The sequence below is a fragment of the Rana temporaria genome, chromosome 1 (assembly GCF_905171775.1).
Source record: "Rana temporaria chromosome 1, aRanTem1.1, whole genome shotgun sequence".
NCBI lineage: Eukaryota > Metazoa > Chordata > Amphibia > Anura > Ranidae > Rana > Rana temporaria.
Genome location: NC_053489.1, coordinates 195153752 through 195181206, shown reverse-complemented (window position 1 = coordinate 195181206; position 27455 = coordinate 195153752). Strand labels below are relative to the sequence as shown.

Below are 27455 nucleotides of genomic sequence, written 5' to 3'. Positions count from 1 at the left end.
AGTCGTCTGAGAGCCAGCTTTCTGTAATAAAGAGGCAGTCTAGATCGTTTTGTAGTAAGAAATCGTGGATTTCTAATCGGTGTTTTACTGCCGATCTTGTGTTGATCAAAGCACATGATATGTGCTCGAGCTGGGTTAAATAGTTAAAATTTTTGATGGTCGATCGTCGATCGAATCTCAAAAGTTGCTCTATTTTTAAGGCCTTTTTGGTGACGGCTGGTAATGCTGTTGCGAATTGTCTCAGACCCCGAATAGAGTGCGCAGAGTATCGCAGATTAGCCATTGTCGCCAGTCACATTGTCGTCAGTCTTTCCTAATTGCGGCGGCCGCGAATGAGGCCTGGTCTGGCGCGGATGCGGGAAGAGCCGCGAGACGCCGGACGTGATGGGTGGAAGACTGTCCAAGTGAGCCGTCACTCGTTGAGTCTTCTCTCCCCGATTGGTCCAGAGGAAGGCGAAAAACCCCAGGCGTGCTGTGCCAATCTGCAGCGATCGGGGGAAAAAATTCCTTCCTGACCCCTTAACGGCGATCGGTGCAACCCTGGATCAATTGGTTAGGGGGGTGTGGTGGACCCTGCCTGGCTGCACTATCCCTGGGGAGAGCCGACTCGTTTGAGAGCGTCCTGCTCTCACTATCCCTGGGGTGAGCAGACTAAGATGAGAGCGTCTGCTGCACCGCTGAATCTATATAGCAAGAGTTCCAACTTTATTAGCTGCAAGCTTGTTCTGGATCAGTGATTGAAAAAAATAATGAAGACTCCTGTCTTACCTCCTGTTTCAAACTCCTGGTTTTTAACTCGCACTTTTGATCAAAGAATGCACTTCTGATCAGAGAGTCCACATGTGAAGCCACCATCAATACTTGTTTCTTCTAATACTATATGTACTCTCGAAGTACCTGAGCTATATTGCCTCTCATACCTTTCTATTAGTTGCCAGTACAACTTGTGTATTATACGTGTATCCTCAAAGTACCGGAGCTACACTATCTCTCGTATGCAATTAATACTTGTTACTACAAATACAATTTACTACATGCTTAACAGAAGTTTAAAATTCTTATAGGCCTTGTCCTAATTGTTGAACATGTTCGCTCTAACTTTTCTATGATAGGGGTTGATGCTATTTCATAGCATCTCCCCTAGTGGCCTAAATACATCTCTACATGCTAAGGTTGATATGATGTAGAGAACCCCCAAATTCCTGTTGCTAGGAGTGACGCCTGGGGTCCCTTACTGATAATCACCTGCATGTAGTGGTGTATTGGGATATTGACCTTGAACTCATTTTAAACGCTAAGCCTTGGTCGCATGTCGTCATGCGTCCATGCTTAGTAGCTCAACGCCTTTCTTTGTGACACAGAGATGATGTATAGATCCCCAAACTCCTGTTGCGAGGAGTGACGCCTGGCGCCTAATACTGAGTTGTCGCATAAAGGATCGCATTGAATTCCTTGCTAACCGCAGTTGTGGTTCACTCCGTTCACCAGTGCTGTTACAATGCCTAATGTACCACCAGCCACAGAATACAAGGTTGTTTGCTGTCAGGTGAACGCCTGTGGCCGTTTGCAAATTTTTGGGGCCTGTAATGTCCGACACTTACTTCTGTATCCGGTGAATGCCTAATGTACCTCCAGCCACAGAATACAAGGTTGTTTGCTGTCAGGTGAATGCCTGTCGGCTAATTTTTGGGGCATGTAATGGCCGGTACTTACTTATGTATCCGGTTTTTCACTTAATACTTCTGGTAGGTCAGTGTCCATGTTGTGGGACTATTTGTGCACAGCTAGTAAGTATTTTGTGGCTGCAAATATGACCTGCAGGTTTTTAATATTCACCTGCCATTAAAGTCAATGGGGCCCACCGCAAACTTGCGGTTCGTGGACATTTGCGAAAATTTGCGGATAGCGCTTGCGAACCGTCCCGTCAGATGTTCGTCCATCACTACTGCCTGCTGCCTGGGAGTTCTGAAACAATGCCCTGCAAACCACATGGTGAGTGTTTCCCCTCTCAGCAAGGTAGTAGTGCTAAGTACTGTGTAAAATAACAGCCTCCCCAGACCAGTTCTCTGCCCTGTGCACTCCCTCACTCCTGTTTACTTTCCCATACAAGTGGCATCTGGTGCCCAATTTTTGGGGGGGGCTGAAACAAACTGAAAAAAAGAAAAAGAAAAATCAACTGTAGCCTCACTGTGCCATCTATTGCAACCACTGTGCCATCAAATGCAGCAACTGTGCCCATCAAATGCAGCCACTGTGCCCATCAAATGCAGCCACTGTGCCCATCAAATGCAGCCACTGTGCCCATCAAATGCAGCCACTGTGCCCATCAAATGCAGCCACTGTGCCCAACAAATGTAACCACTGTACCCATCAAATGCAGCCACTGTGCTCATCAAATGCAACCACTGTGCCCATCAAATGCAACCACTGTGCCCATAAAATGCAGCCACTGTGCCTATAAAATGCAGCCACTGTGACCGCCCCCACCCCCCCCACTTGCTGTCTGACCAGCACTTACCCCATCTTGGTGGTGGATCAGGCAGCGGGTGACGGCGGTGAGTTGTGTCCTCCATGCATCTCTTCTTTCTTCCTGCTAGGCGTCCAATAGGGGCGCCTGTCCTTTCAGCCAATTAGGTGTCGGGTATTAAACCCATGCTTCCCGATTGGTGGAGAGGCGGTGCAGTGTTAGAAAAGCAAATTAATATTTATCTTTCTAACACACCTGGGTGGGCTCTGATCGCAATGCTCTGCGTTCCGATTCCCCCCTATTCCCCCCTATTTTGAAGCCTATTAGAGCCTATGGCCTATGGCTCTAATCAGGTGCTTCAAAAAAACACCCACGCCGCTGTAATTCAGGCACTTTGCCTTCCTAAAAGGGGCCGAATGCCTGGGTAGCCGCGGCAGCCATGGATAGATTCATGCTACGCATGAATCTATCCATGATACATATAGTGGGTAGCGTGATACTGGGGGCGGCGCCCGTGCGCCCTTCATGGACGGGCTGTCACTGCCCCATCCCCACTACAGCTTATTAGACCATGCACACTGAAGCTGATAAACTGCCGTTTATTGGCGTTTTGCCTTTTTTTTTTTAAACCCCATGAACTGAACTCTATGTTAGCCTATGTGCCCATGCAGGTGTGCATGTGCCCATGCACACCTGGGCGTTTTTTAGTGTTAATGAGCTTTGGAGTTTATTTGCTTTTTTCTAAAAGCCCGAAATTTGCTTTCAAAGTGCCGTTTTTCGGTGGGAAAAAACGCAAAAAAAACGCAAAGCTCAGAAAACTGGTGAAAAACGCTCAAAAACGCCGGCACCAGCGTTTTTTAGCGTTTTTTATGCATTAAAAATAAATAAAAAAATAAAAATAAAAAAAGCTACACTGAAAAACGCCGATTAAAGCTATTGCAAAAACGCTAAAAAACGTTGAAAGGCTCCCTGCAAAGCTACTGGCGTTTTTTTTTAAAGCTTTTATTAGCTTCAGTGTGCATGGAGCCTTTTACTCCAGGAGTATATAATGGCCCGGATTCACAGACATCGGCGCATATTCATCCCGCCTTAGCGTATCTTCTTTACGCTACGCTGACGCAGCGCAGAGAGGCAAGCACTGGATTCAGAAAGCCAGTGCTGCCAAATCTGCGCTGGGTTTCCAAGTCGTAAGTCGGCGTAAGTGGAAGTGGCCGTGAGCCATGCTAATGAGGCGTGACCCCATGCAAATGATGGGCCGAGTGACAGACAGATACGAATCGCCAACTGCGCATGTGCCGGGACGTGGACGCATCCTTCTGCGCATGCTCACAATCACGTCGGAACAACTCCCTAAGATACGACAGATCACTGCCTACGGCGGGAACATAACCTACGCCCAGCCATATTCACGTCCAATGTAAACAACGTAAAATACGACGGCTTGTGTTCCCTGGTCCATACCTTTGCATGGGTTGCGCCTCATATATGGGGAATAACTTTACCCTGGACGTACGACTTGCGCAAACCACGTATATTACCACGTTTGTGAATCGGCGTATCTCCCTCATTTGCATATGTGCATAGAAAATCAATGGGAGCGGCAAATGCGCCCAGCGTAAATATGCGCCCACGATACGACGGCGTAGGCAAGTTACGTCGGTCGTAGGAAGCCTATTTTTAGGTGTATCTTAGTATGTGGGTCGGCGCATAGATACGACGGCGCACATTTGTACTTACATCGGCGTATCTTGAGATACGTTGGCGCAAGTGCTTTGTGAATCCGGGCCAATGAGTTTGGAAATTCTAGAGAAATGCTTATAGCGGTATTAAAGCTTTGTTTGTTTTTTGTTTTTTGCGCGTGCCCCAAACCAGAAAGTGTGCACAACCTACAGGTACATTGTTTCATGCAACGGGCCGCACTACCACAGTATATGCGGGTGGTCCAGAAGCAGTTAAATAATGCTTTACAATTTAAAGGGGTTGTAAAGGTTTGTTTTTTATTTTCTAAATAGGTTCTTGGGTTGTAAAGGAATTTTTTTTCCCCTAAATAGCTTCCTTTACCTTAGTGCAGTCCTCCTTAACTTACCTCATCCTTCAATTTTTCTTTTAAATGTCCTTATTTCTTCTGAGAAATCCTCACTTCCTGTTCTTCTGTCTGTAACTCACCACCGTAATGCTTTCTTCCTGTTGTGGAGAAAGCCTCTTGAGGGGGGAGGGGGCGAGCAGGAGTGTCAGGACACCCTCTAACACACAGCTCCTTTCTCTATCTATCGCTATCTTGCCTGCTCGCCCCCTCCCCCTCAAGAGGCTTTCTCCACACCAGGAAGAAAGCCTCACATTCTGTGTGGAGTTACAGACAGAAGAACAGGAAGTGAGGATTTCTCAGAAGAAATAAGGACATTTAAATGCAAAATTGAAGGGTGAGGTAAGTGAAGGAGGACTGCACTAAGGTAAAGGAAGCTATTTAGAGGGAAAAAAAATCCTTTACAACCCCTTTAAGCTAGTGCATTGTTGGTTCACTTACCTTTTCCTTTGATTTCCCTTCTAAATATTTTTTTTTCTTTGTCTGAATTTCTCACTTCCTGTTCCTCCTCAGTAAGGTGTTCTGGCTGACTAACCCCCATGGGTGATGGGGGCAAGCTTACTGAGGAGAAACAGGAAGTGAGAAATTCAGACAAAGAAAAAATAATATTTAGAAGGGAAATTGTAGGAAAAGGTAAATGAACCAACAATGCACTAGCTTAAAGGAACCTATTTAGAAAATAAAAAACGAACCTTTACAACCCCTTTAACTGAACCCATTTTATTTTAGTTGACAAAAATGTAACAGAGATTTTAGTAGACTAAAATACGACTAAAACTAAAATGGCATTTTAGTCAAAAGGCTATGGGCCGGATTCACAAAGAGTTACGCCGGCGTATCAGTAGATACGCCAACGTAACTCGGAATCTAAGCCCATCGTAAGTTTAAGTGTATGCTCAAACTGAGATACACTTAAACCTAGCTAAGATACGACGGCCTGCGCCGTCGTATCTTAGGGTGCAATTTTTCCGCTGGCCGCTAGGTGGCGCTACCAGTGATTACGGCGTAGAAAATGTAAATGACTAGATACGCCGATTCATGAACGTACGCTTGCCCGTCGCAGTAAAGATACGCCGTTTCTGTAAGAGGTACGCCGCGTAAAGATAAAGCTGCCCCCTAGGTGGCGTAGCAAATGTTAAGTATGGCCGTCGTTCCCGCGTCGAAATTTTAAAATTTTATGTCGTTTGCGTAAGTTGTCCGTGAATGGGGCTGGATGTAATTTACGTTCACTTCGAAACCAATACGTCCTTGCTGCGTACTTTGGAGCAATGCACACTGGGATATGTACACGGACGGCGCATGCGCCGTTCGTAAAAAACGTCAATCACGTCGGGTCACCAATCATTTACATAAAACACGCCCCCTCATCCTCATTTGAATTAGGCGCTTATGCCGGCCCCATTTACGCTACGCCGCCGTAACTTATGAGGCAAGTGCTTTGTGAATACAGCACTTGCCTCTCTGACTTACGGCGGCGTAGCGTAAATACGATACGCTACGCCGCCTCAAAGATGCGCCGATCTACGTGAATCCAGCCCTATGACTAAAAATAAATTGAATTTGACATCTAAATTAAGACTGTGCTGCACACTAGTCACATGCTCGGGGAAAAAAAATGGCATTCAGGGTTCCTGAACACGTGACAGTGTCTGCTTAGCAGCACTCTGAAAAGTGATCCACTGCGGATTGCTTTCCAGAGAATCAACAGCGCCCAGAGGCGATTCAGTTTGCATGTGTTGCGCTTTACAAGTTTTTCACTCACTCACAAGTGTAATGCCCCATACACACCATCACTTTATGTGATGAAAAAAAACGACGTTTTTAAAAACGTCACTTTAATTGACCGTGTGTGGGGGAAAACGTCATTTTATGTCTTGTAAAAAACGACCAAAAAAAATTGAAGCATGCTTCAATTTTATGTGTCGTTTTTCAAAACGTCATTTTTTACTTCACAGAAATTGACCGTGTGTAGCAAAAAACGTTGTTTAAAACGACGTTTTTTCACCCGCGCATGCCCAGAAGCTACTTATGAAGCAAGCTTCAATGGAAAAAGTGGTGAGAACGTAACCTCGCTTTGCAAGATCATTGTGAGAAAAACGATGGTGTGTAGGCAACTTCGTCTTTGAAAATTGAAGTTTCAAAAACGTCATTTTTTACTTCACAGAAAATGTCGTTTTTTTTTCATCACATAAAGTGATGGTGTGTACGGGGCATCAAAGAATCAACAAGTGTAAGTTCAGCCTGCTGCTAAAAACTGCTTTGTGCGGTCCCCTAGACCCAAACCACCATCTTTAACGCTTGCAGTGACGCTGAACGGGGGCATTTTCCCTTTTTCCCAGAGATGAGATTTAATAAACATTTATTTATACAACTGTTCTATTTAGCAATCCTGTAATAAAAGCAAAGGAAGCTGGTATATTGTGATTTATAATGTATATGATTACATTGTATACATGTAATGAAACTTAATTGCCACAGTTACTTTATGTTGTTAAAATAAACATGAGCACATAAAAAATGGCTGCTGGGCTGCCTTTATGGTAAAGGTAAGTAATGGAGGGCACAAAGCACATATTATACACGAGTTGTCCCTTTAATCAGGGAGGTCTGGGATGTAGCAGGTAATCCTTATTAATGCCCTTCTGCATAGGAGTCCCTAAGCTCTTTGCTGGATGCTGCAGAGAGTAAGATAAAAAAAGGTGCAATGGATTGGTCCAGCCTACAGGCCACTGATGACTACTTGTGATAAGTGACTGGAAGCTGAGGTGTTGTAGAAGGAGAGGGGGAGGATGTTGGGAGTGATTGTGACCCTATGTGTATGTGAACAGGCCACAGCTGGGAGTCACAGGACTAGGAAATAAAGGGGAAAGCCATCTTGCGTGGATGAGAGAGATACAGAGAGGAGGAGGAGGAGGAGGAAGGACGGACTCCTGTTTCATAGGCTCTGGCAGCTGCTGCATGCTTGCTGATGCTTCTTTCACTGGCTTTCAGCAGTCATGAATCATTGTGAGCCGAGTACAAGCATTGCTAGCACACCAGACTTGCTGCTGGTGCCTCTGTCTGCCTGGATATAAATGGACACAGCACAGTGCAGCCTGCCCCACATCTCAGCAGCTTAACCTTCACTTGCAAGGTAGGTTATTCTAAACATAGCATCCATGTTTCCTACTTGTGCTGCCTAAATATTGCGTTCCGGGAGCAGAAAGTTGCTTGTATGTGTGTCATCTGCAAGCTGCAAGCTCTACCTAGACACATCTAGCAGCAAACTTGCAATGCAGATGTTTAACCCCCCCTTTGTGACAGGCTTCATGCCACTGCAAATGGGGGACTACATTGATATGCAAGGTCTGAATGGTTTCCAGAAGAGGGTCTTTCACACTTGCACCCAACTCGGCCTCTAAGCTTACAACGTATGGAAGCGCGGGGGTTAAAATGTCATTAATACATGTATAGCTGTCACAGAAGAGACCTACCTGTGGGTGACCTTGACTAAGTCATTTTATCTCTCTCAGGATATATAATATAGTAGCAAGGGTTAACACTGTGTGTAGGATGGAAAGACATATAGGATATATCAAACAGTGTCTATCTTTAAAGCTCATTGATAATGGCCTTTCCTATAAAATAAATCCTATATTGTATAGATTTGGGCAAAAACAGAAAAGCCCTCACTCCAGATGAGCTGTCGTTTTTTTAGACTGGTTCCGCAGCGTATTTTTTAGTTAAATACTGTGTATGTACTGTCAGTTGTATTTATGAATTTGGTGTAAAGGGTGCTAGGAGTAGTAACCCAAAGCAATGTTATCTCACCTTCCAGCAGTCACATCAATGAAAATGGTTTAGGTTACTGTGCATGGCTCTGTTTATTAGGATATGCAATAAAACCGTTTTAAGTAACCCATAATAAGCAATAAGATGTGATTGTAGCAGTGTAAAATCTGATGGCTTGCTATGAGGTACTGCCCCTTCATTGCTCCTCGAGAGGCTTTACTGAGTTTCTGAATGAAGCAGCTGAGGCACCAAATTCCACAAAGTGGGTTTTTCTTAAGATCATTCTTTACGGGGAATATGAATGTTTAAATGCCACGCAATGTCTTATCCGGTGAGTGGGCCTTGTGGGTCACACTGAATCGCTTTGGGGATATATTTGATCAGCGAGTAAGCGATTTGCAGTGTCACCCGCCACATACCTGATCCTGAATTCAGTTTTTCCCTGAAACCTATGTGACTAATAAAAGGCCAAACGGAATTTGCCAAATATGCATCACTGAGTATGTGCAAAGGGAATTCGCTTTCGCCTTGTGCCAATGCAGCATCTGGAAGTGTTACCTATATGTAAAGTTGGCAGCATTGGCACCAGTTGTGGCTGTGCATATCTAGACCTCACAATACACAGGTTCCTTAACATTTTCACTACAGAAGACTGCTTGGTGTTCATGGTGAGGTGTTTCCTTCTGCCCGCTTTTTAATGTCATTTTTCATATTTATGCCTACCTGTTGAATGATTTTTTGGGGATTATGTTATGGGAATTCTAAAGGTAAGGTCATTTAAAACAGGACTCTGTCCAAAACGTTGTAGGCAGGGAAGAGAATGGTTTGATGGTTGGTCCTGCTGTCTCCCAGCTTCAGGCCCTCACTGTGATGGCTTTACTGTGTCCTGACTTCTGATCTTCTAGATTATAGGTCTTCATATACTCCTGTGAAGTTAACACTAAAGGTTAAGAGGCATGCAAACCTGAAGCATGCACTAGCTCTTTAGGGGATCCTACATGGAAATGTATGTTTTCCCAGTCTTAAAAGTTGAAAAATAGAGTTCAACAGTTGATCCCAGACCAGGGGTGTCAAACTCAATTTCATTGCAGGCCGCATCAGCAGTGTAGTTGCCCTGAAAGGGCTGGTTGTATCTGGGGTGCGCTTTGTAAACAGTGCAGGATTTAGTAGTGCGTTACATACAGAGTGCAGGATTTCGGAGTGCGTTATGTACAGAGTGCAGAGTTCAGGATTGCACTACATACAGAGTACAGAGTTCAGTATTGCGCTACACACAGTGTGCAGAGTTTAGGAGTGTACTAAGCACAAAGTGCAGGGCTCAGGGGTGCTCTATGTACAGAGTGCAGGGTTCAGGAGTGCTCTATGTACAGAGTACAATTCCAGGGGTGCTCTATGCACAGAGTGCAGAGTTCAGGATTGCATTACTTACAGTGTGCAGAGTTCAGGAGTATACTAAGCACAGAGTGTAGGGTTCAGGAGTGCACTATGTACAGAGTGGCTGGCTGAGTCTGCTGGCAGGGGAGGGGGTGCCTGGCCGAGTCTGAGTCTGGCTGAATCTGCTGGCGGGGGGAGGGGCGGCTGACTAAGTCTGCTGGGGGGGGGGGGTGTCTGGCTGAGTCTGCTGGCAGGGGGGTGGCTGGCTGAGTCTGCTGGCGGGGGGAGGGGTGGCTGGCTGAGTCTGCTGGCAGGGGTGGTTGTTGCCTAAGTCTGATGGTGGGGGGGTGGCTGGCTGAGTCTGCTGGGGGGGGGGGTTATTGGCTGAGTCTGCTGGGGGGGGGGGGGGGGTTGTTGGCTGAGGCTGCGGGGGTGACTGGCTAAGTCTGCTGGCGGGGTGGGGGGGGGGGGTGTTGGCTGAGTCTGCGGGGGTGACTGTCTGAGTCTGCTGGCGGGGGGGGGGGGGTGGCTGGCACTACATACAGAGTACAGAGTTCAGTATTGCGCTACACACAGTGTGCAGAGTTTAGGAGTGTACTAAGCACAAAGTGCAGGGCTCTGTGGTGCTCTATGTACAGAGTGCAGGGTTCAGGAGTGCTCTATGTACAGAGTACAATTCCAGGGGTGCTCTATGCACAGAGTGCAGAGTTCAGGATTGCATTACTTACAGTGTGCAGAGTTCAGGAGTATACTAAGCACAGAGTGCAGGGTTCAGGAGTGCACTATGTACAGAGTGGCTGGCTGAGTCTGCTGGCGGGGGGGGGGGTGGCTGGCTGAGTCTGCTGGCAGGGGGGGTTGTTGGCTAAGTCTGATGGCGGGGGGGTGGCTGGCTGAGTGTGCTGGGGGGGGGGGTTATTGGCTGAGTCTGCTAAGGGGGTTGTTGGCTGAGTAGTCTGTAGGGAGTTGTTGGCTAAATCTGATGGCGGGGGGTGGCTGGCTGAGTCTGCTGGCGGGGGGGTGGCTTGCTGAGTCTGCTGGCGGGGGGGGGGTTGTTGGCTAAGTCTGCTGGCAGGGGGGGTTGTTGGCTGAGTCTGCTGGCAGGGGGGGTTGTTGGCTGAGTCTGCTGGCAGGGGGGGTTGTTGGCTGAGTCTGCGGGGGGGGGACTGGCTGAGTCTGCTGGTGGGGGGGGGTTGTTGGCTGAGTCTGCTGGCAGGGGGTGGCTGGCCGAGTCTGCTGGTGGGGGTGAAGGGTGGCTGGCTGAGTCTGCTGGCGGGGGGGGGGTTGTTGGCTGAGTCTGCTGGCGAGGGGGTGGCTGTCTGAGTTTGCTGGCGGGGGGGGGGTTGTTGGCAGAGTCTGCGGGGGGTGGCTGGCTAAGTCTGCTGGCGGGGGGGGTTGTTGGCTGAGTCTGCGGAGGGTGACTGTCTGAGTCTGCTGGCGGGGGGGTGTGGCTGGCTGAGTCTACTGGCGGGGGGGGGGTTGTTGGCTGAGTCTGCGGGGGGTGACTGGCTAAGTCTGCTGGCGGGGGTGGGGGGGGTTTTGGCTGAGTCTGCGGGGGGTGACTGTCTGAGTCTGCTGGCGGGGGGGGTGGCTGGCTGAGTCTGCTGGCGTGGGGGGTGACTGGCTGAGTCTGCTGGCGTGGGGGGTGACTGGCTGAGTGCTGGCGGGGGGGTGACTGGCTGAGTCTGCTGGCATGGGGTAGGCTGGCTGAGTCTGCTGGCGGGGGGTGACTGGCTGAGTCTGCTGGCAGGGGGGGGGTGACTGGCTGAGTCTGCTGTCTTTCAGTCAGTCTCTCTCTCTGTCACGTCTCTGCAGCCAGCCTGCTGGTACCGTTCCCTCCCCTGATGTGCCACATGACCTGCCTGCCTCTAAGGCCTTGTACACACGAGAGGATTTCCGCTGGAAACGGTCCGCCGGACCGTTTCCAGCGGATAAATCCTCTGGCAGATTTTGATCTGATGGCTGTACACACCATCAGATCAAAATCCCCACGGAATACATCCGCAGTGACGTGCCGCGCCGTCGCCGCGACGATGACGCGGCGATGTGCGCGACCCTGGAAGGTAAATACTTCCACGCATGCGTCGAATCATTACGACGCATGCGAGGGATGGGAGCGGACGGACTGATCCGGTGAGTCTGTACAGACGACCGGATCAGTCCGCTGGACTGGATTCCAGCGGATAGATTTCTTAGCATGCTAAGAAATTTTTATCCGCTGGGAATCCGTCGGCTGGATTTTTATCCGCTGGGAAATGTCCGCTCGGACGTACACACCACCGGATCTATCTGCTGGAACTGATCCGTGGATCAATCCCAGCGGATCGATCCGGTCGTGTGTACGTTGCCCAATACTCCTGGGAGGTGGGAGTTGTAGTTTGCTGCGCTGATAAGTTCCTTAACTTTAGGGCGGCCAAACTACAACTCCCACAATGCAGCGCAGCCTGTGCAGCAGCAGCCAGCCAATCGGCGGCCGCCGTGGCCGAACTACAACTCCCACAATGCAGTGCAACCTGCCAGCAGCAGCCAGCCAGCCAATCGGCGGCTGCCGCGGCCGAACTGCAACTCCCACAATGCAGTGCAGCCTGCCAGCCATCCAATTGGCGGCCTTTTAAAGATATTGTAAGTGGCCTAGCTGGAGGGGAAATATCCACCTTTCCACCTGGCTCAGTCCGCCCCTGATTCCAGGGGTGCCCTATGCACAGAGTAAAGAGTTCAGGGGTAAGCTATTTACAGAGTGCAGAGTTTAGGGGTGCGCTATATACAGAATGCAGGGAGATCGTTCTTGGTCTCAGATTCTGTAGATCTGTCCCTACCATGAGTGCATGCAGGGCTCTGTTAGTTCCATGAGCTGCTGAGAGCGAAGCAGTTTTTTTTGGAAACACAGAAGGCTTCTGTGTTTATGATACTTAAAGCGGTGGTTCACCCTGCAGAACAACATTTCAGCATAAAATTCGGCATAGTAGCACGAGCTACAGTATGCCTGTCTTAATTTTAATTTTTTATCCCCGTACTCACAGTGTAATCGTACATAGACGATTCCGTCTGCCGCGGGGAATGGGCGTTCCTAGCAAGAGGGAGGGTGATTGACGGCTGGCTCTGGCACGTCACGCTCCCCGAAGACAGCCGGAGTAGGTCTCGGCTCTTCACGGCGCCTGCACACAGGCTATGCGCAGGCGCCGTGAAGAGCCAAGCCTATTTCGGCTATTTCCGGAGAAGCGTGACGTGCCAGGGCCGGCCGTCAATCACCCTCCCTCTCCATAGGAACGCCCATTCCCCGGAATCTTCAATATCCAATTGCACAGTGAGTACGGGGATAAAAAAATACAGACAGGCATACTGTAGCTCGCGCTACTATGCCGAATTTAATGCTAGAGGGAAAAAAAATAATAATAATTTTTATATAGGGTGAACCCCCGCTTTAATGCTACATTTGTTTGGTTTAAAATAAAGAAGATGTTATACTTATCTGCTCTGTGCAATGCATTTTCACAGAGAGGTCCCTTACTTCCGCTTCTGGCGGTCCCCTGCCGTCTCGTACTCTTTCCTCCGGCTGCCTCCTTAAAAGACAAGTATGGGTTTGGCTTTTTTTCCCAATCATACTTGCCTAGGTGGATGCAGCATTGGTCCGATGTTGCATCTTTCCACTGAGAAACAAGTGATTGAACACCGCCGATGGCTTGGTTCTCACAGCTTTCCGAGCAGAGAGCTGCAAGCTGTCAATCAGCAGCTCTCCACTCTGCTCCTCCACACTCACTGGAGCACTAAGCTGTGGAGGGGCAGGGAGTGCCCATCTCAGGCTCTCAGCCGCTCCTTGAGAGGCTAAGACGGGTGTTAGTCCAGGCACCTGACGGATCCAGACTTCCATTGTCAGGATGACATGGTGCCTGGACTGATTCCTGAGATGTCAGCAGAGTGCGTAGGGTGCACTCCTGAGCCAGGCTATGTAGATCCATAGACACACACGCAGCACCAGTAAGCCATGCCCCCCACCTCCTCACAGGAGTTTGAGCGATGGTGGCAGGAGCCTATGGCTCCCACTGCCCTCATTGTCCCCTGTGAAAGCAGGAAGTGAGGGGAAAGGTGTGGGCGCTGAGACAGCACTGGAGGAGAAAAGCACTAGATGATGCTGAACATCCCCTAAACCAGGGGTGCCCAACCTTTTGTAGAGGGCCACTTAAGCGACTTGGTAATCGTTCGCAGGCCATAATGAGCGGAGCTGGTGGATGGCATGTCCATGTCTGCTCTGCACACGCAGAGCGGACACGAACACAACCCACGATACTTTTTAGAGGATCGTATTGGAGGTAGAACACAAGTCAGTTTATGTCTGCCACTATTTAGAGGTGAATGGAGGGTCCAATTGGTCAGACTGTTGGACTGACCATGTGAAAGGGGTCCAAGGCTGCTTTCACACTGATGCGGTTTACCCACACCACGGGTGCGACGCAGTGTACCTTTGGCTTTCCTGCACTTTGCAATAGACTTCTATTATATTCTGCAGGTTTGGTTTTCTTTCAGAAAGTTCACCAAACTCGCAGGTAATAACAGAAGTCTATGGCTCAGTGCAGGTAACCTGCTCTGCATCTGCGGATTAGTTTGATAGCAGCCCAGAAACCAGTGCAGAACAGATATGCCCATATATACACTGTGATTTTAGTAATCAACTGACCTTTAATAACAGTATTCTATTCCATCCCAGAACAGGAGGTCGCCGGCCATATCAGAGGGCTCCGTGGGCCACATGTGGCCCCTGGGCCACTGGTTGGGCACCCCTGCTCTAAACAATAAATGAAGCAGATTGTATATAACTTGTTGCAGCTTCTACTGCACATTGTGAAAAGCTCACAGTGTGCAGTGAAGTCAAAAGGCTGGAGTTCTGCTTTAATGACCCACAATAAAATATCAACAAATACTCCAGCATGACTTTCCTTATCTGAAATATTAGCTATTTACTTGCCTTTTTTCGTTGCTGCTTTTTAAAAAGAAATGTGTACCATGTTTTCTTCCCCATACATCATTATATTGACATAGAACAGAGGTTATATTCATGGCTGGATTTGTGGCCCATCCAGATGGGCATTCCAGAATTTGCATGATACAACATATGTTACTGCAGTGCCTATGTATGGACTTTACCCCATCCGTAGCAACCAATGTAAATTTCCACTAGCACATCACAACACACATGTCATGTGTTGTGGTGCGCTGCATTCCCAAAAAAAAGTAATGTGTGTTTTTTTGGTTCATTGTGATTCATTGTAATTGGACTGCCTTAAATCAATGCACATTAATGTGCAACGTAAATTGTGGTAATGTGTGTGTGTGTGTGTGTTACATTTCCCACCAGAGCATCTTGTGCTCCCCCCTCCCTTCCCCACAACACACAAAACATACAGGACCCAAACTAATTTACAATATGATAACGAAATAACACACAAGCAGAAACATCTCCAGCCACTTGCTGCATTGGTGTCGCATGAAATGTTGCATCAAAGGCTCCTTCAAAATGGAGTGAATTTCAGCCAAACTCTGATGAACTGGCTGAGATTCAGTCCATGGGCGGCTCTGTCTGCCACCTCCCACAGACATCCCTCAATTGAAAAATTCAAGTACAGTAGCTGAGCAGAAAATTGGCAGCAGAACATCTCCTACCTGCAGTCAGATGCAGGCGCTGTTCAGATATTTTGACAGCTGGCAGGGCTGGCTGTCATAATATAGTAACCACAGTGGGAGATTTATCCATCTTCCCTGTGCAGCGTGGATGGAATAATTGGTTGGGTTTTTTTCTCTTCACCCTACAGACTTAATGGAAAAAAATCTATAAGTGAATGGCTAAAAAAAAATCAAAAACATTTTTTTTTTGCAGCTTAAAAATCATTAAATTTGGTGACTGCATTTGATTTTGTTTTTTAGGCTTTTCTTCCTTTTATGTTCTGCTGGTGATTCCACCAGTGTAATTTTTCAACTGACTTTAACAGTCCAATCTGTCCAGATAAAAGTGACAGTTAAGCCTACTACACACTAGTAGTTTTTTTCTATTTAACCCAGCAGCGCTGAATGAAAAAAAAAAAGATGGCTCAGGTCGGAGCCACTGTACAAATTACCCAACAATAATACAGAGATCACCCCGCTGAGTTTTTGCTTTCTGACACTGGGGCAGTCCCCTGCCAGAACACTCCGGTCAGCGATCTGAGCCATTAGCTGAGAGCCCCAATCAGGAGCCGATTGGCAGACCTTTTTTGGTCATGCCTCCTCGACAGTCGCATCGGCTGCAGTACATAAGGGCCCAATGCCAGCTGTTTTCTATTGAACCGACCAATACTCTCCAACATTCAGCTCATGTGTACTAGGCTTTAGAGGGCTAACAGGGGGGCATTTACCACTGACAGGTCAGCTTTTATTCATTTATGCAAAACCTTTTTCTAATAGGAAAATACAGTGTGGTAAAAAAAAGTATTTAGTCAGCCACCAATTGTGCAAGTTCTCCCACTTAAAAAGATGAGAGGCCTGTAATTGTGGAAACAAACCAGATAATCACATTGTCTGATTTGGAAAGAATTTATTTTCAAATTATGGTGGAAAATAAGTATTTGGTCAATATCAAAAGTTCTTCTCTATACTTTGTTATATATCCTTTGTTGGCAATGACAGAGGTCAAACGTTTTCTGTAAGTCTTCACAAGGTTGTCACACACTGTTGCTGGTATGTTGGCCCATTCCTCCATGCAGATCTGCTCTAGAGCAGTGATGTTTTGGGGCTGTCACTGGGCAACACGGACTTTTAACTCACTCCAAAGGTTTTCTATGGGGTTGAGATCTGGAGACTGGCTGGGCCACTCCAGGACCTTGAAATGCTTCTTACGAAGCCACTCCTTCGTTGCCGGGGCGGTGTGTTTGGGATCATTGTCATGCTGAAAGACCCAGCCACGTTTCATCTTCAATGCCCTTGCTGATGGGAGGAGGTTTGCACTCAAAATCTCACGATACATGGCCCCATTCATTCTTTCATGTACACGAATCATTCGTCCTGTTCCCTTTGCAGAGAAACAGCCCCAAAGCATGATGTTGCCACCTCCATGCTTCACAGTAGATATGGTGTTCTTTGGTTGCAACTCAGCATTCTCTCTCCTCCAAACACAACGACTTGTGTTTCTACCAAACAGTTCTACTTTGGTTTCATCTGACCATATGACATTCTCCCAATCCTCTTCTGGATCATCCAAGTGCTCTCTAGCAAACCTCAGACAGGCCTGGACATGTACTGGCTTAAGCAGGGGGACATGTCTGGCACTGCAGGATCTGAGTCTCTGGTGGCGTAGTGTGTTACTTATGGTAGCCTTTGTTGCGTTGGTCCTAGCTCTCTGCAGGTCATTCACTAGGTCCCCCCATGTGGTTCTGGGATTTTTGCTCAACTTTCTTGTGATCATTTTGACCCCACGGGGTGAGATCTTGAGTGGAGCCCCAGATCGAGGGAGATTATCAGTGGTCTTGTATGGCTTCCATTTTCTAATTATTGCTCCCACAGTTGATTTCTTCAAACCATGCTGCTTGCCTATTGCAGATTCAGTCTTCCCAGCCTGGTGCAGGTCTACAATTTTGTTTCTGGTGTCCTTTGACAGCTCCTTGGTCTTCACCACAGTGGAGTTTGGAGTGTGACTGAGGTTGTGGACAGGTGTCTTTTATACTGATAACAAGTTCAAACAGGTGCCATTATTACAGGTAATGAGTGGAGGACAGAGGAGCCTCTTAGGCCGGGTTCACACTGGTCCGACAAACGCTCCGACATTAGGAGCTCATGTCGCATGACGTGTGAAAATCAATGTTTCCCTATGAGAGCTGTCTTAACTGGTCCTACACAAGTCGGTGCGACTTTGAAAATGCTCCCTGTACTACTTTGGTCCGACATTGATCCTACTTCAACCCATTGAATATCATTGAAGTCGGACCAAAGTAGGAGCCTTGTCCTTACCATCTGACTTTTGACATCCGACATGTGATTACAGCAGCAGTAAAAAGAATTTATCTCACTCTGGGATTGTTTTGATTGGTCAAAGAACAAGTCAGACTATCACAAAGTCGGATCAAAGTAGTATGCTGTTCATGAAAGTCAGATGGATGTAGGATCAATGTAGGACAGATGTTGCAGAGCAAAGTAGGATGAAAGTTGTACTGCTGTCGTGTAGTATAGTGTGAACCCAGCCTGAGGCTGGGTTCACACTTGTCCGACAAACGCTCCGACATTGGGAGCTCATGTCGCATGACGTGTGAAAATCAATGTTTCCCTATGAGAGCCGTCTTAACTGGTCCGACACAAGTCGGTCCGACTTTGAAAATGCTCCCTGTACTACTTTGGTCCTACATTGATCCTACTTCAGCCCATTGAATATCATTGAAGTCGGACCAAAGTAGGAGCCTTGTCCTTACCATCCGACTTTTGACATCTGACATGTGATTACAGCAGCAGTAAAAGGAATTGATCTCACTCTGGGATTGTTTTGATTGGTCAAAGAACAAGTCAGACTATCACAAAGTCGGATCAAAGTAATATCCTGTTCATGAAAGTAGGATGGATGTAGGACCAATGTAGGACCAATGTAGGACCGATGTAGCAGCGCAAAGTAGGATGAGGCTGGGTTCACACTACTACACTACTTTCATCCTACTTTGCTCTGTGTTCAATGTTTCCCTATGAGATCGTCTTGTAGCGTCCTACACAAGTCGGTCCGACTTTAAAAATGCTACCTGTACTACTTTTGGTCCTACATTGATCCTACTTCAGGCCCATTGAATATCATTGAAGTCGGACCAAAGTAGTATCCTGTTCATGAAAGTAGGATGGATGTAGGACCAATGTAGGATAAATGTAGGACCAATGTAGCAGAGCAAAGTAGGATGAAAGTAGTGTAGTAGTGTGAACCCAGCCTGAAAGTCATGTAGTATAGTGTGAACCCAGCCTGAGGCTGGGTTCACACTATACTACACGACTTTCAGCCCAGGTTCACACTGGGTCCAATTTCCTTCGATTTGAGATGAAATTTCACAAGTGAAATCGCATCTCAAATCGGCGGCATTTGCCGCCAATTGTCGGCAATGACACTGTCCTAATCAGTGCAACGCCGCATCTGCGGCGCTGCACCGATTTCAAAAAGTAGTTCCTGTACTACTTTTTGCGATTTCGGGCCGCGATTTACATAGACATCTGTGCAGAAACCTGCACAGATGTCTCTTAAATCGCGGCCGAAATCGGGACTGCCGGCGGGAGTGAAATCGTGCGAGTTCAGCTGAACTCGCACGGCTTCACTCCCGCAGCCCAGTGTGAACCAGGGCTCATCCTACTTTGCTCTGCTACATTGGTCCTACACTGATCCTACATTGGTCCTACATTTATCCTACATTGGTCCTACATTCATCCTACTTTCATGAACAGGATACTACTTTGATCCTACTTTGCCCTGGACTTGAAGTCCGACTTTCAATGAGCAGGGATCCGACTTGGATCCCTGCCAATATCAGGCACTGTTTGATATGAATCTTGAGGGGGAACTCCACACCAAATTTAAAAAAAGAAAACGCATGGGTTCCCCCTACAGGAGCATACCAGGCCCATGGGTCTGGTTCAGATTTAAAGGGGAAGCCCCTATGCCGAAAAAACGGCGGGGGGTCCCCCCAAAATCCATACCAGACCCGTATCCGAGCAGCAGCCCGGCCTGTCAGGAAAGGGGGTGGGGACGAGCGAGCGCCCCCCCCTCCTTAACCGTGCCAGGCCGCATGCCCTCAACATGGGGAGGTAGGTGCTATGGGGCAGGGGGGCGCACTGCGGCCCCCCCCACCCCACAGCACCCTGCCCCCATGTTGATGAGGACAGGGCCTCTTCCCGACAACCCTGGCCGTTGGTTGTCGGGGTCTGCGGGCGGGGGGCTTATCGGAATCTGGGAGCCCCCTATAACAAGGGGGCCCCTAGATACCGGCCCCCCACCCTAGGTGAATGAGTATGGGGTACATCGTAGACTGACAACAAGTCCTTCCTAACTGAACCTATCTGATCAGGGATCAGCCTAACACTATTTGCCCTTATGACAAACTGGTGCTCAGTTGTGTTCCCTACCTCCTCCTGCTTAGGCCAAAACATGCCTGTTCACCAAAAGCAAACTAAACCCTCCTAGGCAAGGAAGCTGCCATCTTGTATGCAGCCAGAACCTGCATTCCATGCAGAAACTTCACCTTTTGTGAATGAAGTTTATTTTCGGTGTGTTGTGTTGAGTTTGTTGTTTTTTTTTTTTTAATGCGTGTTGTTGATGCGTTTTTATATGGTTTTGTTTTTGCCAATGACTAGCAATATCTGCTGTGACTTCATTGGTGCTAGGAATAAGAAACTGCAGGAAACACACAAAAAAAAAATGCACAAAAAAATTGCACATACATTTTATATGCTCCTATTAAAATTGATGGTGCCAAAATCGCACCTTTTCAGAAATTGCACTGCACCATGTTGCATTGTTGTGAATCGGCGTCGTAGACAATAATATGATTTGTTGTGCATTGCCACGTGAGGGCAGATGTTTCACAACTCGCACTAGTTTGAACTGGGGATCATCTTTAGGCTTGGTAGGTGATTTGAATAATCTTGTCCATTTGACAGTGTAGTTCTGATTATGCATAACTAAGGCCTCATGCATGCACACGGGACGTTTGACCATCTCTTATACACATTTCCTCCTGGCAGCAGTAGTTTGGCAGAAAAAAAAACGAATAATAATTTATTCTGGACATTGAAATAAATGAACGCTTAAGCGCTAAAAGCACCTAGCATTAGCATGCGTTTAGGCATGCCAAACGCTTTTCTGCCACAACCCGCTGCTCCTGAACGTGCTGGCAGTGGGTTTTTCTGCCTGTAAATGCGCCTGCTTTTAAACACCTATGTGTGCATGGGCACATAGACTAAGATATAGGGGCATTTAGAAGCAGCATTAAACACGTCCAATGTGTATGAGGTCTAAGGTGGAGCTTTGTGTGTCTGTAGGACACTGAGGTTTTTTTTTTTTGTTCAACCAACCGCCTGACGTAGTAACCCCTAATTGATTCCTTCCTTAACCAAAAATCTGTGCCAGTGGCCAAAGCTGTTGGAGATAATTAATACACATAGTGTTCAGAAAGGATACATTAACGTTGTTTCATTATACACATGAATAGTTGAGAGCTACTGCTGACTGTATTAGGTGCTGGTGCCAGTATTTCTAAAAGATACACAATTAGATCATCACCAAAAGTTCTCCTGTAACCTATACTTTTCTCCCTGCCCATAGACAGCAGACGAAAATATGGGGCCATGTTATGAAAGCAGTGTTCAACCCCAAAACCAAAATGTAACTTACCAATTGTTGGGTGGCTGGGATGAGAGGGGGGGGGGGGTGCCGTAACCGTGCAGAATAGGCTGCCCGATTCGGCCTGCGGGCCTTGTGTTTGACACCTAGTCTAAGGCAATCTACTTTGCATCAGAACAGGAAATTACAATGAAAGTTTGAATTTGATTACTTTACAAACTGTCGATTGTTGACCTATGATAATCTGAGAACTTGTCTAGTAAGCTCCAATTCACACTTAAAGCGGTTGTAAACCGCATAAACTTTTTTTTTTCTTTTTTTGAAACCTGCAAGGCAAAAGGCATAATCAGCCAGTATGCACCGCATACTGGCTGATTATGAAATACTTACCTCGGAACGAGGTGAGGAACACTTACCTGGTCCACGCCGAGCGAGATGTCATCTTGCTCCGGCGTGTCTTCCGGGTATCGCCGCTCCAGCGCTGTGATTGGCTGGAGCGGCGATGACGTCACTCCCGTGCGCGCGGGAGATTTAAATTCGGCAAGGTCCGGCGGATGCAATCAGCGGCGCATTGCGGGGGGAATATCTCCTAAACCATACAGGTTTAGGAGATATTCTTGATACCTACAGGTGAGCCGTATTATAGGCTCACCTGTAGGTAAAAGTGACAAATAAGGGTTTACAACCACTTTAAGTGTTTTTCTGCCTGTTTCCCTAAGTCTGACTACACTCAACACCCAGAATCCCATTCTTTCCAAGGCTTCTTTCAGAACAGCAACACTGATTGCTGCCCTATGTAAAGTGGTTAGTGGTGGAACTCTTTTCAGAGGGCGGTATAGCGGCGACTGATTGGCGTTCAGGAGCCATTACTGCTGCCTTTGGAATGCCTGTTTTTTATTTTTTTTAAATTGCAATTTTACATTGTGGAGTTGCCACCACAATTGTGAGCTGAGTGTTCAGCTTGCGGTTTCTGTGCAGTCCTATTGCACTCAATGGGAGATGTTCACAGGCAGTGCCTATCAGACTCTCCAGTTAAAAATGCCATGGCCCGAAGCAAAGCATCACAGCTGTGGCATGTGTACAGCCTTGTATAGTTGTATTGTTACAAAATGGTAGGGTGGCCAGGGGGTGGTAAAACCACCACTTAGCCGCCTGTTTTTACCACCTCTCGATCACTTGTCTGAAAGAGCCTTAACTGTCCCTGTTCACATTTGTATGCTTAGTTGCCCTGCGCTGTACTCCCTATGCCTAACCACTTGCCGACCACGCTATAGCTAAATGATGACTACAGCGCGGCCAGCTAGTTCTGGGAGGCTGTCATATGATGGTGTCCCGTGATGGCACCCGCTGTGGAGGACACCGCTGATCCCAGATTGAGGTAAAGAGCCAATCAGCAGCTCTTTGCTACATGATCAGCTGTGTCCAATCACAGCTGATCACAGATGTAAACAGAAGCCGGTTATCAGCACTCCTTTCCTCATGCTGTCAGATTATCAGTGTCCTCATTATCAGTGCAGTCCCAACAGTGCCAACCATAGCTGCCAATCTGTGCTGCCCATACGTGCCTACCAGTGCTGCCCATACGTGCCCATCAGTGCCACCTACCAGTGCCACCTATCAGTGCTCATTAGTTCCTCCTCATCAGTGCCCACCAGTGCCACCTCATCAATACCCATAAGTGTAGCCTCTCAGTGACCATCAATGCCCATCAGTGCAGCCTCATCAGTGCAGCATCATTAGTGCCCATCGGCGCACATCAGTGAAGGAGAAAAATTACCCGTTTGAAATTTTTTATAACAAACTTTGAAAGTTTATTTTTTTTTTTTCAAATTTTTTGTCTTTATTAGTTTATTTAGCAAAAAGTTAAAAACCGAGTGGCGATTAAATACCACCAAAAGAAAGCTCTATTTGTGTGAAAAAAAGTATAAAAAAATGTGTTTGGGTACAGTGTTGCATGACTGAGTAATTGTCATTCAAAATGCAACCGTGCTAAAAGCTGGAAATTGGCCTGGGCAGAAAGGGGGTGAAAGTGCTCAGTCGGCAAGTAATTAAAGTAGAACTAAGGTCAAAAACAAAACATCAATATATGAGAACACTGAGTAGGATGTAAAATATTAGAAGAAAAAAAGAATCCTCCATATATTTCAATCTCTCAGTCCCAATAATGTAGCAACAGAAAAAAACAAGTGGCCCGTGGGGCATTAACAAGAGTAATGCTCATACAAAAGTGCAACAATGTTTATAAAAATTAATTTTTTTTTAGAATTCGACAAAACATGTATATAAAAAGGTAACATAAACATCTCCACTTATAAAAGGGTGAATTATATACAAGGTAGTGATTCACTCACCAGATTACATTACATAAATTGCCTGGCTGATAAGTGGCTTTATTGTGGCAATGCTGAAGCTGTATTCTCTATGCATATCACAGGACAAAACCAGCTTCATCAGGAGACAGCTCACATTGGTATAAGTTGATATTTAGGCAGTGAAATCACAGGTAGGATCTATTAGCAACTAGAACCAAGGTGCCAATCCTTCAGAGGACTGTGCCATAAACCTTGACTTCCGTGCACATGCGTGGGAGTGACATCATCTTGGCTCGGCCAGTCAGACAACAGGAGGCCGTGAACCCGAAAGGGAGACCGATGAAGATGGAAGCCTCTGCAGCAATGACAGCGTGCCACTAGAGGGCTTTGTCTTAAGGCAAGTCTTTCATAATGTGCTAATATGCGATGGATACTGGCACATTATGACATTGCCTTGCAGGGTGAATTTTTACTACTAACTTGACTGCTGAGAAGCATAGGCTCATTTATGACCAACTAATAAACCAATACCTTACCCCCCCCCCCCCCCAAAAAAAAGACAAATGTACCTAACAACAATGCCAGTAAGAGTATAACAGTATACCACGATCATCCATAAAACATAAACGCACATAGTCTAAGAGGCCTGTCCAGACAGGCATTAGACTGACCCCAGAATATAACAAACAACAATGCCAGTCACAGTATACCGTGGGCCAGTATTTAGGTTTTGTGCTGCCCTAGGCCTAACTAAACTCATGTACCCCCTCATTTAAATATGACCCACCCCTTCCTGTCAAGGCAACACCAATTTTTGTTTAAGACACGCCTTGAAATTTTCTAGTTGGGGGGGGCGGGGCAATGGATTCCCTTAATTTGCATAGATTTCCTCTCACTTCCTGTTTGCCTATGGGGCAGGAAGTAAAGGGAAATCTCTGCAATGCGACAGGGATGGTAAAAAATAAACTGACAGGGGCTATAACCCTCCCTTGCGCTATTGAAAATGAAAAAAAAAAAAGTGTTGCCTTTAGTTCTACTTTAAGCACACATTTCTGATAATTTTATGGAGAGGACTAAGACGATATAACCATGCCAATGGTGCTGCAAAAAACATATAGCACATTGAGAAAGGTTTGTGGTCCAGGATGATAGGACAGTCAAAATTAGAAGCAGCGTCCCACCCCCCCCCCCCACCCCCCACATTTGCTGAATGCTGGCCGCCCGTAGAAGCAGCTGCGGCTGCTTTGTGGGGGCACTAGACTAATTTGCCCCTCAGCCCAGTCTGCCGCATAAGACTGGCGTTACACTAACAGTGTAGCGCAAGCCGGCGGGGACCCTTTTTTCGTGCTGCCCTCCTGCAAAGTGCTGCCCTAGGCCTGGGCTTTGTTGGCCTAGGCCAGGATACAGCATTGCCGTGGGCACCCATAAACTCATAGTCTAAGAGGCCTGTCCTTACCAGCAGTGGCAGGCAGGCATTAGACTGACCCCAGAATTTAGGGCATAACCCATAAAGCAACAACAATTGCTGGCAAGGTCAAAACCATCAATAAAGCTGTGACAAAACACCACAACGGGAGGGTGGGCAACTCTTGTGACAGCTGAATCTCCTCAGAGCAGTTGACTATGCCTCAGCATAGCCTTTTCCTAGAGTTTAGGCTCCACCCAGTCACCTCAGGTCTTTGTAGCCAATCCTAAGACCCCTTTCACACAGTTTTCAGGTGTTTTAGCGCTAGAAATAGCGCCTGAAAACTGCCTCCCATGCCGCCCAAGTGTGAAAGACCGAGTGCTTTTACACTGGGGTGGTGCGCTTGCGGGACGTTACAAAAATTCCTGCAAGCAACATCTTTGGGGCAGTTTGGGAGCGTGCTCCCAAAATGCCCCTGCCCATTGCAATGAATGGGCAGCGCTTCCGAAGTGCCTGAAAAGCAATTCCGAAGCGCAGCAACACAGGCATTTTGGGGTTAAAAGCGACCCGCTAGGAGCCTAAAAGCGCAGCTTAAACAGCGGTAAAGTGCTGCTAAAACGAGCAGCGCTTTACCGCTAACGCACGGGCACCCCCAGTGTGAAAGGGGTCTCAGGGAGCTGCTTAACTTTCATTTTATGTTCACACCCACAGTGATGCCATGCTCCCAGCAGTCAAGGCTCCCTTTCCTTAAAGGCGGTTCAAGGAGACTTTATTATTACTGCTTTAAAATGCAGGCATTTTTGGTTCCTAATGCCGCATACACACAACCGTTTTTCGGGTTGTAAAAAATGACGTTTTCAGGCTCTAGAAAAAACAACGTTTTTTTTTTTCAACCCGATCATTAAAACGGTCTTGCCTACACACAATCGTGAAAAAAAAGATGCTCTAGCAAATCGCGGTGATGTACAACACGTATGACGGCACTATAAAGGGGAAGTTCCATGCGGATGACGCCACCCTTTGGGCTGCTTTAGCTGATTTCATGTTGGTAAAAGACGATTCGCGCTTTTCTGTCTGTTACAGCGTGATGAATGTGCTTACTCCATTACGAGCGCTAGTTTTACCAGAACGAGTGCTCCCATCTCATAACTTGCTTCTGAGCATGCGCGGATTTTTCACGTCATTAAAGCCCACACACGAACATTTTTTACAACCCGAAAAACGTTGTGAAAAAATAGAGCATGTTTGAATTTTTTTTTGCCCGTTTTTCAGAACCTGAAAAATGCTCTGAAGCCCACACACAATCGTTTTTTAATGGCATAAAAATATGTGTACGTGGCAATAGACTTAAATGGGAGCATTTTTATGCCTTTAGGACTCCTCTCCTTGGCTAAAAATGCTCTCCTTCCCTTGCCCAGTCTAAAAAAGCTCCTGCAATTTGATACACATCTGAGAAAAAAAAAGCCCAAATAACGCCTGAAAGAAAAAAAAAAACCTTTAAAATCATGAGGAATACACGTTCCTCAGGCTGTCCATCGCAGTTGCTCTCCCTCCATATTCTATCCGGGTGTTGCAGTTGCTCAGGAAAAAAATTGCACCATCTGACTGTTTTAGACAGGGTAGGATTAATTTTAAGCTATCCATGCACAAAATCAAACAATACAAATCATCAAATCATTCTGGTGCGATTCTGTGTCGATATTACAGGGGATGAATAAAAAAATAATAATAATAAAAAAAAAACTCATTAGCCGTGAGCAGAGGAGCAATCAAATAAACAGCTGGAAAATGTCCACTCCAGGTTGTTATGAGAATATAGAAATCTAGAACAGCTGTGGAGAGATATTACTTCCAAGATAATACTTTGTGAACCTGAGATCGTGTCACACAATAGAGACCTATTATTTCCATGTAGGGCTTGGCAAAGCAATGAGTTAAAGCTGAATGCATTCAAATATTAAAATACTGCTAACATAAGTGCCACAATTTATCTTTATATCATCATAATGTAATCACCCTGGCATCTCTAGGGGCCCATTCACACGACTGGCTACACTGTCACCCCTCTGAAAAGCAATTAATAGTGGATCACTTTTTAGAGGCAGTATTTCAGGCTGGGAGGAGGCTGTATGTATCCTCTTTCTGCCTAATTTAACCCTCAAATTGCTGACCCAATGTGGCAACAACTGAATTGCACACAGTTGCAGGGTGGTAGTGAAGTGGCCCCATTCACTTGAACGGTTTGCATTTGGTGGCAGTACTGCCTGCCAAAAGTAAAATACCATTTCATTTTTGCCACGGAATGTTTACATGTCCTAGCTTAGCTAAGCGTTTGGGGGTGGTAAAACCACAGCTCAACCAACTGCTTTTACCACTGCCCATGTGAAGGAGCCCTAAGCCTAAACTAGGTTTTAACATGCGTTTAAAACCACTTTCCTAAGCTGAGCAAAGACAGCCATACAGAGGTGTACACAAAAATGGAGCCTGCTGTTGTGATTGCTCTTGAGAGGCCAACTCAAGTGTAAAACTAGCTGGCCATACACTGTTTAGATTTTTTTTTTTTTTTTAGTGCAGCCTGCAGGCTGAACAAATAAAAATATAGCAGATTCCTTCATCCAGGCTGTTAAGCCCCATACACACCATCAGATTATCTGCAGATTTTTTTCTGCAGATTTACCAAAACCATCTAATAGGAGGTCAAACCTTAAGAGTTTCAATTTGTA

The 27455-nt window shown here is 46.7% G+C and overlaps 1 protein-coding gene across 15 annotated transcripts in view; it reads left to right on the top strand.

Annotated features, from left to right (window-relative positions):
* RIMBP2 (RIMS binding protein 2) overlaps positions 1–27455 on the top strand; it is a 758298-nt gene that overhangs the window by 190109 nt on the left and 540734 nt on the right. The window contains exon 1 of one of the 15 annotated variants that reach the window (XM_040347484.1): positions 7593–7683. The exons of the other annotated variants lie outside the window; for them this stretch is intronic. The gene's annotated coding sequence lies outside the window, so the exon portion shown is untranslated. Of the gene's footprint in view, positions 1–7592; positions 7684–27455 lie in introns of those variants that run through there. 15 annotated transcript variants of the gene reach the window in all.